Genomic DNA, 12,553 nt, shown 5'->3' with positions numbered 1-12,553 from the left:
TGCCTACCCTCTCAACCTCATCATGCCACTCCCCCACTGAGCTCTAGCCACAGGGGTCTTCCTTGTTTCTTTCCCACCTCAGGACCTTAGCACTTGCTATAACCTCCACCTGATGAACTTCTCATCCATCCTTCAGGTCTCAGCCTAAATGACCCTTCTCAGAGAGGCCTTCCCTGACCTCTAATATAAGTTAGATTCCCCCCCATCGTCCTTTTGATACACTGTTCTTCTTCATCATGGCACCTGTCCCATTCGGTTTATACATCTATATGCTGAGTTTATTTATTTACTGTCTAAGGGCCTGCTAAACAGTAAGGTGTGTGAGGGCAGGATTTTTGTCTGCCTTTGGCGCTGTGGTATCCCCAGTGCCCAGCACAGTGAAGGGCACATAGTAGGTACTCAATATATATTCATCCAATGAATGATTGAATCTGGAATATCTGGTGTTAAATATGTAATCGTGCTACTTCATTTTATCCTTTAAAAAATGATGATTTCAAAATGGATCAAATAATCATTTCCCTCAATATCACCATCCCGGCATACGACCACTCACGAAACTAAAATCATGAGATAAGGAGTGGGGGAAAGGTTTGAAAAGATAACAACAGAAGTTTCTTTTAATTTCACATGCTCAGCTGCTGAGAACGCTGTAATTTCCAGCATTTGGTTCAAACTGTCATGTGGGAGAGGCTTCGGCTAAGCACATCCGGACAGGTCCTGGACAAGCTAGAACCGGTCTTAAGAGCCCTGAGCCTGAGTAATCATGGCCTGGCCACCCTGTTGTTCGTTCTGATTTTTATTTTTTTAAGCCAAACTGATAGGAAACCAAAGCAAATCTTAGAAAGTACGAGACAACATCATCAGATGGGACTTGGATGGAATCACATATAAACAGATTAAACTCACATTCTTGCATGAGCTATATGGGTTTTAAAAAACCATGGATTTGAACCAATTATAGATTTGCCTTTTACAGAGCCCTTTCACGTGCAATCTCCTACTTGAGATTTTAATAATGATGACCTTACCACCAACATATAACTTTCGCAGGTGATGAAATTAACTCACAGAAGCTTGACTGATTCAAGGTCACACATCTGAAGGCTTGAGCCTGACCTTGACACCAGATCCCTTTATTCCAAAGTCCATTCCCTTTCTGCTTTACCACGATGCCATCAGCAGATGATACCAGCCCAACTTCCAGAGCCAAAGAGAAATCCAGAATTTAGGAGATTCATCGGCTGTGGCCTTCCACGAAAGCTACCCCTGCTTCCCACCATAGGACAGTCCTCTCAGTTGCTCTGTACTGAGCTGAGGCCAAGTAACCTCACCCCTTATAACACGATCGAATCGGAACACAAAACCAAAAAGGGCCTTAGGAGACAAGGGCCGGTGTCTCCAACATTAGTTTCCACCTTGACCAGTGGACTCCTACTCTTACAACACTCTAACTATTCCTCATAATCATAGCCGTTAGTTAATAAGTGCTTATTACACGCCAAGCATGGTTTAAGTACTTAGCAAGGGTTAACGTACCAGTCCTCGCGTGGTACTACTAGGGGGGCAATAGTATTGCCTCATTAGAGATGAGGAAATGGAGGGACAGGGATTAAGTGGTTTGCCTGAGATTATATGGCTGCTGAGTGGCAGGCCGTGGGGCTCCAGAGTCCCTCCACTTAGCCCAGTATACCACACTGTCTATTGGAATTTCCTCCTGACCGTCAAATTCCATCAGAACCACCTCATAATGGAGTCAGTTTCAATTTCTGAAAAAGAAATCCTATCCTCTCCTCCAAAGAAACAGATCCATTAGTTAACGGACATCCTCAAAAACCCTCTTCCCGCTTTCTTCCCCAGAGACCATACAAACTCCATTGCACAACTCCTGCTGCGTGAGAATAAATGGCACAACAATTTCCATTCAAGAACAACCCGCCATTTTCTGCAGAATTCACTCCTGTCTCCCTCCTTCCTGCCCCTGCCCCAGGCAGACACTGCTCAGAGCCCAACCAGTACACTTGCCCTATTCTGTAAGTCCCTAAAACATCTTTAAAACATTGTGGTCAGACTCCTGAGTATGTAAGATTTTGATGCGTTTAATACCATTGCTAAATGGCACAGAATAGGACCATGATGCACCTCTCCCATTTTTTTCAACTTACATCTAAATAATGAAATATTGTTATTATACAGAACTGGATTTGTACCCACTAGCCATGACAAATGAAGAGACAACCTTCCTCCTCTGAAATAATGGCATGTTTCTACTTTATCCCTCCTCTCTCTCATTCATTCATTCATTCACCAGTCATTTTTTATGTACATTCTGAAAGACAGTGTAGCTTGTTAAGATATGGCTTCTGAAGTCAGATGACCAGAGTTCAAGTCCTGTCTCTGCCATTTGTAAGCCAAGTGACTCTGGGTGGGATATTTCACCTCTGTGTGCCGCACTCTTCTCATCTATGAAACAGGGATGATAACACTCCTGACATCAGTGATAACACTCCTACTGTGAGGATTACATGAGATTATTCAGGCAGAGCACACTGCTGAGCTCTAAAAATATGAGCTATTCTTTGTAGATTCCAGGAACCACACAAGGCACTGGAATACAGAGGTGAAAAGAATGCTGCCTGCCAACAGGAGCTCCCAAATCGGGGTGGGCGGGGGGGGGGGGGGGGGGGGGGACATATACAACTGCTAATGAGTTGCAAGCAAAGAGGCAATGGGACGGTAAGGGTGGAATCAGGGAAGACTCCCTGGAGGAGGTGTTGCTTAAAACTGTGCATAGGCACTACGGAGGTGGAAAAGAGCATGCCAACTTACAGGAACAGCACGTGGACTAGCATGGATGAAACACAGGAAGTGAAGGGAAAGGACGGAGATGAGGCTGGAGACGTAAACACAGATCAGGCCTCTAAGAGCCCTGTTATTTTCCTTCTAAGAAGATTGTACTTTATCTGGAAAACAATGGGGAACGACAAAGGAATTTAAACATAACATCTGACTTGACTGCCCAGTTACTGCCAAGAAACAACCACTGAGCCTTAGTCCTACTAGATTAAGGTGACTGAATTTGACAGTACTCTCATAATTGCTGTTCAAAGGAAGAGACCCATACAGGGGGTTGCCCAGCCAGCCCCCAGGCTGACCACTGGGAAGTGGACTTTTCAGAAGGCAGTTCTATTAAAATTACATATTTAGTTGACAGCTAGATGGGGTGCCTACAACTCCCCAGGCTCAAGATTGAAAGCTGATGATTCAAGAAATGAATCCAGCCCACAATCTTGGGGTCTTTTCTTTTTTAATTTAAATTACTTGCCAATATTTACACATTGGTAAATTTCATACAAAACCCTCAATTCTCAGCTTCTTATGAAAAATCAAGCAATTCTGAACCTATATTCCCATATGGCAACAAATCGGCACCAGCTGCAGAACCTGTCCCCTCTTGATGAGGCACATGCTCTCCCTTTAGCCACAGCCCCCCACCACACTCTATTGCCCCCAACACAGAAATCTGGTACGAGTTCTCATCATTTTTGCAGCTATTAAATTAATTTTCTTACTACCTCACCTTGGAGTCAAAACTCATTTGTGTTGCCTCCTGACCCCTTCATGCAAACGTGTTTATAACCAACCACTGGCCTAGTTAAAAAGTTATGTAAAGCAACATTATATGTAGAAACATTTTATGACTAGGATTATAAGAGACCCTGGCTTGCCCAGGAGAGTAACCTATTTTCCCATCCTAATTGTCAAAAGCACTCCCATTTCACTCTCAAGAGCTCCCATCTAGATGACAAATTGTACTGTCATCCTTTGACAGAATAAAAGTTTTAACCAAATATTTGTAAAATAGTTTAAACAGTTCTGATGCAGAGCTTCCTCCCCCCACTCCCCCAGAGAAAAGTTCTGTCTATTCAGAAGGTTCTCTGACTTTTACCGCTGGACAGGAATACAGGTCACTTTCCTGAATGCTCACAGAACAATGATAACCTTGGCCCTTGGAACTGACATGTAAACCTTACGCCAGAAATTAACCCAGCTCATCAAAAATTCTGATATTTGTAAGGATGAGGCAATCGTTCCCAGACAAGTTAGTCATCAGATCCCCTGGTGGTTTTAAAAATATAAATAGATCCCACACCCCACCTCAGATCTACTAAAGAAGGTCTACACAGTAGGACCCAGGAATTTACATATTTTTTTAAAGCTTCCCAGAAAATTCTGATGCTTATTATCAGGTTTGGAAACTTCAAAGGGGATGCTAACTATCTTTTCCTCCCGAAGCTCTCTCCCTGAATGACATTAAACCATCAGGTAAACAAAAACTACTTAGACCTAAATTTCAGCTCCTCCAGAAACAACTTCAAGGGCTTACACTCCTATTAAAGTACATATTAATAGCAGGCCCTTGAAAGAAACATCCGTTAGAGTAGTATTTCTCGTTTACCAAAACAGAGTAAAAAAAAAAAAAAAATACTGTCCCTATAATGTTGGCCAACATCTTGAAGGTGCTATGCAAATGGAGTATTGTCGAAGTAATTTTATTCCAGATATCTAAATAACTCAACATGGTTCCTATTCTGCCTTGGCCAGAAAACTCACAGCTAAATGTGGTATGCAATTTCAGAAACCACCTGATTTACAGGTCCTGGCACATTTCTTTCCTCTTCTATGTTGCAATTTTTGTTAAATCTTATTGCATGTGTTCTTATGTTTTAAACATTGCAAATATGTGTTTTGGTGCTGTAAATCGCCTTGAATCCTTCTTATAAGTAGGTGATATAGCATCAATACAGTTATAATTTGGTATTACACAAAACAAGACTGGAAGAAAGATATTTGGAATTCAAGTTCAATCTCAGTGCCATGGGCCTTGACGGACAACGTCTGTTGACTTAATGGCTGTCAAACTATTCAGGCATAAGTTTAAAAGATTTCGAGCTGGGGTTTGACAAAGCAGGACCCAGCTCCGCAGTATGCCATTTAGATGTAGACTTTGAACTCCCTTTAGTCAGATTTCTGACTCATTTTGTTTGTGCGCCAGGGCTATGGTACAGGCTGTAAGCCACATTATAGCCACAGAAACTGTATGAGCTTATACAGGTTGGCCTGAAAAACCCCAAGAATGTTTCAAAACGTTCTTGGTTACTCTGTAACTATTTTCTCAAGGAAATGAGGCAATAAAGTAAGGTTCAGGTACTTGTAGAGGAGTTGTACCTTAATCCAGCTTCACTCATGCTCGATGCAAAAGGAAGCTATTAACACTAAGGGGTGATAGTTCAGAGACATTGCTCTCAGTCATTTCTTAGGTAGGAATATATTAAAAAACAGGTAATGGGGTGGCCGATTGGTTCAGTTGGTTAGAGAGAGCACAGTGCTCTTAACAGCAAGGTTGCCAGTTCGATCCCCGCATGGGCCAGTGAGCTGCGCCCTCCACAACTAGATTGAAACAACTAACAACTACTTGACTTGGAGCTGATGGGTCCTGGAAAAAAACCAAAAAACACTTAAAAGTTAAAAAAAAAAAAAAAAGTAGCAAAATAGGATACCCTATGTATCAAGAAGTCATTGAGTTTCTCAAGTCTCCAAACAAGCCCCTAGGAACCCCATGGGCATTTAAATAGCTCCAATAACCATCCCCCAAAGTCTAAAAACTAAACACATTACCTTGGGCAAGTTATTCTATGTATCAAGTGAAACATAATAGTTTCAAGTGAAACATAATGGTATCAACCTCATTAGGTTGTTGGGAGGATTAAATGAGATACAGATGTAAAGAGTTTAGAAGATATGCTAAGCACTCAATACACAGTAGCTACCATTATATGTTTTAAATAGTACAACTGTCTCCAGGTGCCTTCTATGTGTAAGCAATAGTGCTTGGCTCTCTGTACACATCTTCATCCTCACCAAAACCTTTGAAGACAAGGAGGTACTATTATTCCCACTTTACAAATGAGGACTCTGAGGCTTCAGGGACTAACCCTGCCCAAGAATACACAGCTAATAAATGGACAAGATTTTAACCCACAGCAGGCCGATACCCAGATCGCATTTTCCCACATCAAGATGTCTTTCATTCTTGATTAACTGCAGTGAAAATACGACAGAACGTACAAAGCAATGATGTCTACATAGTCCACCTGGATATGGTATTTTGATTTAAAAAATGCTACACGAGTGGAAAAAAAGTCCGGAAAAGTTTGCATCAAACAGTGTTTACCTCTGGTAAGTAAGACTAGCGAAGGGTGTGGGGAAGGCTTTGACCTTATGCTTTCCACATTATAAAAAAAAATTTTATTGGGGAATATTGGGGAACAGTGTGTTTCTCCAGGGCCCATCAGCTCCCAGTCGTTGTCTTTCAGTCGTTGTGGAGGGCGCAGCTCAGCTCCAAGTCCAGTCGCCATTTTCAATCTTCAGTTGCAGGGAGAGCAGCCCACCATCCCATGTGGGAATTGAACTGGCAACCCTGTTGTTCAGCGCTCATGCTCTAACCAACTGAGCCTTCCGGCCACCCCCACATTTTTATACAGTATTTGATCTTTTATAACAAGCACGAGGGTTGCTAGGTAAACTTTGTATTGATGTATAACATGCATACAGTATGGTACACAAATCGTAAATATATAGCTGGATGGATTCTCACAAAGAGAGCACACCCGCGGAACCAGCACCAGTTTCTCCGAATCAGTAACAGAACATCAGCTGAACTTCTGAAGTCCCCTCGTGCCTCCTTCCCATCACTAACTTCCTGGCCACGGTGATCATGATCCTCACTTCCAACACCACAGATTAATTTTGCCTGATTAATTTTATATGCTTTTTATATCAACATATACTTGGTAGGAATATAATTATATTGATATATATGATAAATGTGTTAATATATAAATATGTTAACCCTTTTCTGTCTGGCTTCTTTCCCTCGTAGTTGTACTTGTGTGTAGGTGTGTGTCTCATCCATATCCTGTGCATAGTTGTAATTCCTTCATTCTCATTGCCGCGATGTTTGATATCATGTAACTATTTACTTGTCCATTGTACTGTTAGACATTTGAGTGGTTTTCAGTTTGGGGCGACTGTGGATAGTGCTGCTTTGAAAATTCTTGACAAGGCTTTCGGTGCCCATGTGGACACACGTCTAGTGAGTCTTGAACTGGAATTGCTGGCTCACAGGGTATGGGTATGTTTAGCTCTAGGAACTGAGTATTTGTTAGAATTTTTTTGAAAAAAGAAATGGAGGTAAATTTAATCTATCTCTATGCATTGTAGTTACCTTTGTCTTACGCATGTCACACCTATGTCCTTGTTATCTTGCTTGATATGAGAAGTCATGTCTGTAAAAATTAGGCCCTGAGTCCTTAGTCAAGAACGTGGCCGCCTACAAGACCAGAGTGTTCTTCAGAAAAGCGTGTGTAACGTTTATGGCCTCTATCAAGAAGGCCATGTACTATGGCCGGGAAAGTACACCACAGACCTCAGTTACTGACGAGCATTCCAGTTCCCTCGCGACGAGGTAAGTCATCAATCAATGACTGCAGCACTCAAACAGGCTGCTAAGCGTCACACCAAAATTAACTTTTTTGTCTTAGGATTTCATGGGTATATTTCATTTTGGACGTGCTGGGTTGCCACTTTCTGGGCCCATCCTTGGCCGGGCAAGTTAGATCTGTCCACCACCTGGTCATGTTCATTTGCCACAAAAACTGTCCCCAAACGCCCTCCTTACCACCCAGACCGGCTTTTCTCTGGCCAGCCCTTCAACTCTCTGCTTTTCTGTTCTTCACTGTCCACATGGGCATGGAATCCCTAGCTGGACTGTCAGTTCTCCCAGGCGGAGCCAGGGCTTCTGGCTTTCAAGAAGGGACAGGGAGGGGAGGTCCTGCTCTCTGGGATGCTCTGAGCTGGATCCAGGAGCACTTGGGTTGAGGCCACAGAGCAGCTGGAAGGCTACCTGGCCAACCACCCTCATGGGCACCAGAGGCTTTGGGATCCCAAATGAACTAGTGAGTTACAGCTTATCAAGAGGCAGAAAACTGTCGTCAAAGCTGGCCTGGGAGTCAGTCTGCCGGGCTTCAAATCCCAGCTCTGCAATTTATCGACTGTGTGTGCGGTGTCCGTGTGTCATGGGTTGTGGGGAGTAAAGAAGCTAATTCAAGTGCACACCTACCATAGAATAGGCATTCAATAAATGTTAGCTGCTATTAAAGTATCAGTATGACACAGAAATTAAGGCCATGGGCTCTAGAGCCAGACTGCTCAGCCAAATTCCAGCTCCGTCACTCACTACTGTATGATATAGGCAAAGTACTTAATGTTTCATGCCTCAGTTTTCTCATCTGTAAAATGGGTATCTTTATTGTATCTGCCTTACAAGATACTTATGAGAGTTACTGAAAGAATATATTAATCATTTAGAATAGTGCCCGGCATATAAAAGCCTTATATACATTTTAACTATAGTCATTATCACAAGCCAATCAAATAAATAGTGCTCACACAAATCTTTCAAGAGTAGGCCGGCCCGGTGGCCCAAGCGGTTGGAGCTCTGTGCTCCTAACTCCGAAGGCTGCCGGTTCGATTCCCACATGGGCCAGTGAGCTCTCAACCACAAGGTTGCCAGTTCAACTCCTCAAGTCCCACAAGGGATGGTGGGTAGTGCCCCCTGCAACTAAGATTGAACACAGCACCTTGAGCTGAGCTGCCGCTGAGCTCCCGGATGGCTCAGTTGGTTGGAGCGCATCCTCTCAACCACAGGTTGCCGGTTCGACTCCCTTAAGGAATGGTGAGCTGCGCCCCCTGCAACTAGCAATGGCAACTGGACCTGGAGCTGAGCTGCACCCTCCACAACTAAGACTGAAAGGACAACAATTTGAAGCTGAACGGCACCCTCCACAACTAAGATTGAAAGGACAACAACTTGACTTGGAAAAAAATACTGGAAGTACACACTGTTCCCCAATAAAGTCCTGTTCCCCTTCCCCAATAAAAAAAATCTTTAAAAAAAAAATCTTTCAAGTGTAAATGGAGATTCTTGTGATTAATACAAGAGTCATCACAAATATTCACAGATGAATAACAACACAAATCCATGAAAACATTTCCGAACTCATAAAAGTTTTCTCAATCAACACATGGTTGAAGGTGCAACTAATGCCATATGAGAGGCTGGGACATTTTTTTAATAATAAAAAGTGGGCCCTTATATTCAAAGAGTACAAAAGCATTGGGTTTGCTTGTTTGTTTACTATTTTATGTTATCTTTACAGACAACTGAGCCCTAGAGAAGGTATGGGACTTGCCCAGGGTCACCCAATGTCGTACTCAGGACTGGAGCTCAGTTTGAGTCACTGCGTTGGACATTTGACCAGACATCATACAGAAGTTCTGGCAGCTTCCCTGGCCTTTCCTGAAACACGCTGGAAGTCAAATCATCCTTTAACAATTCATTTTCTAACGCGGCCACTTTGTTCATTTTAACCAGTCCCTACCCTTTTCCTTCACAAGATCATTAAGTAGTTCAGTCAATGAAATATTATGTAAATTCAAACAAATTACCTCACCTATAGAGACCTGAACTTCCTCTTTGTAAAAGGCAAAGATGAGCAGCTTTGCTCTCCTCCACGGAGCAATGCAAGGCACAGCCTGGAATGAGCACAGCCTGGAAGCCAGGCTGAGCCTCATCCCAGCACCAGAGCAATTCCTTGGTGCTTCTCCCCGTCCCGATCAGCCTGTGACAGTGTGATCCCAGGGGTTAGATGACAATCTCCTCTCAGTCATGGGCAACGCTGCAGTACCTTAAAGCCATTCTTCTCCCGTCTCTCCTCAAAGACAAACCAGCACTTTTTGGCACCCAGAAGGTTGGGGAAGGGGAGGGTCTCTGATCAGGTGGTCAAAACATGGGTTGGTGAATTTCAGGCCAGTAGGCTCAAACCCTCACTTACAAGCTATTCCCTTCAATTCATCCTCTCCCTCCTCTCTCCTTAGACCAGCAGTGATCAACTGGAGTAGCTAATATTTCCCAGGTGATCCATTCCAAAGAATGAGGGAGTGCAGAGCAAGGGCCATTAATGTATAATAAGGCTTTATGGACATTTCTTGCTTTTCATCATCTGACAGATGAGCCCTGTTCTTTCGACCTTTAGGATGTGATGTAAACCTACTTGAGTCCGGAAATAACACTCTTTAAAAAATTCAGAAAAGAACTTTTGGTTACAGAATATTCATTATTAAGCACCACTTAGGATATTAAGCAATTCCCCAGCAAACCACAGTGCTCTTAGCAAAGGCTTCCCCAGGGGTCAAGAGGCAAGTGAGCAGCTCCTCCCCATAAGAGCATCCCCTTATCCCTGACCCCACCCCTTCCTGTCTGTCAGTTGCTGGGAGGGAGAAAGTCAACATAAACTGAGCAGCAATTTTCGCATGGGTGTCAATTCTCTGACGGCTTCCCTTGAAAGCAACTAGAGGAAATAAGAAATTGACATAGAAAAAAAAACTCGGAGATAGACTACCATAGATTTGGAGCAGGAACTGACCGAAAATAATCTCAGGGGATAGAGGTAAATGTGTGTCTGGATCAACAGGGCGTCCAAGGTAGAGGACTTAAATAAAAAACTGGGAAAGGAAGAAAGCTAGTAGTTTATGTCCATTTAAAGTTTGAAAACCTAGATTGAAATTTTAAGTTTATCACAATAGGTGAAAACGTTGAAGAGTGAAAGTAAGCTACACAGACACACACACACACACACACACACACACACACAAAATGTGTTCTGTATGATTCTGCTCACAAACAGGCAAAATTAAGCCCTAGTTTTCAGGATGCATATTTAGATGGTAAAACTATAAAGAAAAACAAGGTTTTTCCATAGGAGGTGATTACCATAAGTCAGGATAGGGTTATGTGTAGTGAGCTTCTGGGGTGCCGGCAATGTTTTATTTCTTGCCTTGGTTGGTAATTAAACATGTACTTTACAATCGCTTGCTATGCATTTATATTTTATGACTTTGTTAATTCACAATAAAAAATAAGTTAAAAAAGAAAAAAGAACGATTTCAAGTACACAGGTTACAGAATCATATTCAGAGGCTTTAGCAGTTTAACAAAAGACTAGGGCCAATACTAGAATAATTCATGCAGGTGAAAGCAAATATAGTTATTTAAACAAAAGGCACTCCTCTACCAGCCTAATTTTATGGTTTCCTTTGGTGTGGAGGCTCAAAGTCTGCATATATACAAAACCATTCTAGCAAACGATCTGCCCAGGATGATAAACATAGCACACCTGCCAACCAGAAGTTGTGTGGGTAATTCTCAAAGTGCTCACACCTCCTCACGATTTGTCATCGTTTATAGGCACTTTCCCATTCCTTAACTCAACAGCAGAGATAAAGAAGGCAGCTTCAGACAACAGAAGGCTCATCCCAGTACAGCTCAAGTAAGAAGCAGACACCAAACCAGCACCAGATCTCAGATGGTCCCCTCAGGACCCCCTTAGGACAATGACTTTCCCATTACCAGGAGGAGGCCCACATTTTTCCAGGTGGAAATAATGAGAGTAAGAAACAAGGAAACTACTGTCAGCATGAGACTCACCTCCTGAGCCACTTTCACTTTTCAATTAAAGCACCTGCCAAGGGCATTATCAAAATTAGTATCTCTCACTAGACGCTGTACACCTGAAAATGGAGTGGTGCCCTCTCATTTCTGAGACCCCAGGGCTTTGCACAGTTCCTGGAATATGGTATATGCTCATTAAACATGTGCTAATAAATAAATTAATTAATATACGGAGGTACAAAGTAATGAATTTACAATGTTTTCCACCACATAGCATCATTGCTACACAGTGCCACTTCCATTGAGATTTTTTAAAGTAGTTAAAATGCCAGGTGGTAACTGCCCTTTTAACAGATTGCCAATATATCTTCTACTTCTTAAAAAAAGGTTTCATGGCATATATAATAAATTCAGAAGTGGAGAGGGCTGACATGTTAATTATAGACACAAAGAGCAGGGACAAATGGACTATGAGGTAAGCGAGTCTAAATGTGCCTTCCCTGGACAAGCATTTATTAATAAGCCTGCAAAGATTTACTGGGCATGGCCAGATTCAGCTCTGTGTCAGGTTTGGGGGTGGGGGTCGGGATTAGGGGAAGGCAGTTTCTGTGCTTGAGGAATTCAGTGGCTGGGAAGACAGCCTGTGCCTGCGAGAATAATCAAAGAGGTCACCTTGGGATGGCATGTGGAAGACAGGGGGAAGATAGGGCCTAAGAACTGAATAAGGCATCACCTTTTGGGGGGCGCAATGTGGGATGGTCAGAGAAGACTCCCTAAATCCACTAGGCCCACCTGGAAAGAAATGTGGGTAAGACTGTGGGCGGCAGAGAAGCCAAGAGAAGGCCCCTAATTCCTTTCCTCCTGCACTTCCCACATACTCCTTCAGCTGCTGGAGGTGGGGACTAAGTCAAAAGCACCCATAGGGATCTTCCCCTTCCTTCCCCACCCTCATAACCCCCTCCAAACAAAAAGAGAGAGATT

The 12,553-nt window shown here is 42.9% G+C and overlaps 1 protein-coding gene across 3 annotated transcripts in view; it reads right to left on the bottom strand.

Annotated features, from left to right (window-relative positions):
• Positions 1 to 12,553, bottom strand: part of PDLIM1 (PDZ and LIM domain 1) — a 40,797-nt gene that overhangs the window by 26,455 nt on the left and 1,789 nt on the right. Inside the window, exon 2 of one of the 3 annotated variants that reach the window (XM_081074199.1) lies at positions 2,830 to 2,963. The exons of the other annotated variants lie outside the window; for them this stretch is intronic. The gene's annotated coding sequence lies outside the window, so the exon portion shown is untranslated. The remainder of the gene's footprint in view (positions 1 to 2,829; positions 2,964 to 12,553) is intronic. 3 annotated transcript variants of the gene reach the window in all.

Source organism: Rhinolophus hipposideros, assembly GCF_964194185.1.
Source record: "Rhinolophus hipposideros genome assembly, chromosome: 15".
NCBI classification, from domain to species: Eukaryota; Metazoa; Chordata; class Mammalia; order Chiroptera; family Rhinolophidae; genus Rhinolophus; species Rhinolophus hipposideros.
Note: the sequence above shows the minus strand (reverse complement) of the source record. Positions and strands in the feature narration are given on the sequence as shown.